The sequence below is a fragment of the Dromaius novaehollandiae genome, unplaced genomic scaffold, assembly GCF_036370855.1.
Source record: "Dromaius novaehollandiae isolate bDroNov1 unplaced genomic scaffold, bDroNov1.hap1 HAP1_SCAFFOLD_76, whole genome shotgun sequence".
NCBI lineage: Eukaryota > Metazoa > Chordata > Aves > Casuariiformes > Dromaiidae > Dromaius > Dromaius novaehollandiae.
In genome coordinates this window covers 260396-262500 of record NW_026991488.1, presented here as the reverse complement: position 1 = coordinate 262500, position 2105 = coordinate 260396, and positions in this window count along the sequence as shown.

The window sequence follows — 2105 nt, the reverse complement described above, 5'->3', positions numbered from 1 at the left end:
GCGGCGGGGCTTGGCTACTCCCCGGCGCCCGCGGGAGAGGAAGCGGCGGGCGCGGAGGCGAGGGAGACGGCCCTCCGGGTTGGGACGGGTCCCACGGGTCCCCACCCCTAAGCTGTGGGGGGCGGACCCGCGGCGGGCTGCGGCGGAGCAGCCCGTCCGCAGAGACCTGCGGGGGCAGGCGTTCCGGGATGGCGCGCGGGGCGGGCGCCGGGCCCCCGAGCGGGGGGCGTCGCGTTGAGGCCAAGCGAGGCGACGGTTCGTGCCCGAGTGGGCGGCCCGAGCCACGGCTCTCCTCCCGGGTGCAGCTGCCACCCGGCGCCGGGTTACTGAGGGAAACCCCGGGCCCTGGGAGGAGGACGAGGTCGTGGCGGCGGGTGTCGGGCGCACCCCGCGGGCGGACGCTCCGCCGAGGGGCGCGGGGGCCGGCTGGCGGGTGCCGGGTTCCCCCTCCGCGTCCCGTCTCGTCGCCGCTGCCGAGGCTGCCGCCGTCGCCGCGAGGCGGCGGCGGCCCGGTGGCGGGCGGCGGCGGGGGAGGCACCCCCGCGGGGATTTCAGGTCGTTTCCCTCACCCCAGGGCCAGGTACCTAGCGCCCGCGCTTCTCCTGCCCCCCCCTCGGTGACCCACCCGTGTGGTCCCGTGTGCCAGCGTGCTCCTCCCGGGTGCCGCACCGTGCGCGCCGCACCGGCCGTGCCTTCCCCCCCCCCGCCTCGGCTTCCCCCCACCCCGGTCCTTCCTCCCCCGCGGTGGGGGTGGGGGGGGCGGGGAGGGAGGGAGCGAGCGAGAGAGGGGAGAGGGCCTCCGGCCACCGCGGCCGCCGGCAGCCGCCCCGGGCAGGGATGGCCATGGGCCCCGGGCTCCGGGCCCGAGGGTTCTCGGTTGGAGAGCCGGGCGGAGGTTTAAAGACTCGGGCGGCCCGATGCGACTCGCGGAGGCGGCCGGGCGTGCTGCCGGAGGGCCGGGGGGTCGGCGCGCGCGGGCGCCGCGCCCCCCCATGCCAGCCGGCGCGCCCCGCGCTCGCCCCGCGGGCAGCCGGGACGGAGAGGGGTTACCCTGCCCCCTCTCTCCGCGGTCTGGTCTCGGCGGAGAGACGCCGCGCGGTCGGCCTAGTTGCCGGCCTGCCTCGAGCGTTGCGAGCCGGGCGCGAGCGCGTGCTCGCCGCCGGGAGGGCGAGCCCCCACCGCGGGTGGTGCGGGCGCCGAGCCTCCGCGCGTCTCCTCCTTCTCCCTGGCCGGTGCTTCTGGGTCTTCCGCCGTGGCCGCCGTCGGCGGCGCCCTACCCTACGCGCCCGCCCCGGCACTCTGCCGTCCGGGGCGCCCGCCTCGCTCTGCCCCGCCCGGCTCCGCCAGGCAGCGGGGGGGCGGTGGTGGGGCGGCGGCGGGGGCGGCCCGCCCCGCTCTCCGCGTGGAGACGGGGAGAGCGGGCGCCGTCCCCGTCCGTGCCGCCTTGCCCGCCTGCCCGCCGCCGGGCGTCTGTCCGCGGAGGGGACGGGCGAGCGCGTGGCGTCACCCGCGAGGCGGTGTGTGCGGGCGCGCGGGGGTGTGGGCGCCGCGGCGGCGGCGGCGGCGGCGGTCGAGCCGGAGGGCCGGCGAGGCGAGCGAGGAGCTGGGAAGCGCGGGGCCGGCGGGCCGCAGGCGCGCGGGCGGCGGGGCGACGCCGCTCCCGGTGGCGGCCGGGCTCTGACGCCTGGGGCGGGGGGGGGGTGGTCTGCGGGGACGGACCCCCCCCAACATCCCGAGGCAGGCGGTGTGGCCGGCCCGCCGCTCCCTGCCGGGCCAGACCGAGCCGGGCGCCTGGGCCGGACTCGAAGCGAGACAGGGTTTGTCCCCAGGTCGGGAGCGAGGGCTCCCCGCCCTTCTCGTTCGGGTTTGCCCTTCGTTTCCCCCCCCCCCCCTTTCTCTGTGCTTGTACGGTCAGTGAGGCAAGCCCCTCTCTTTCTCTCGCTCTCTCTCTCCTTCCGTCTCTGCCGTCCCTTGCTCAGCAGCCGGCGTCGGCGTGAGGAAGGGCGGTGGGGCGGAGGAGGAGGGGGCGGAGGAGGGGGGGCCCCCCAGGGGCTGCGAAAGCTGCCCGGTCCCCCCGCGCGCGCGGCGGGGACCGAAACCGAGAC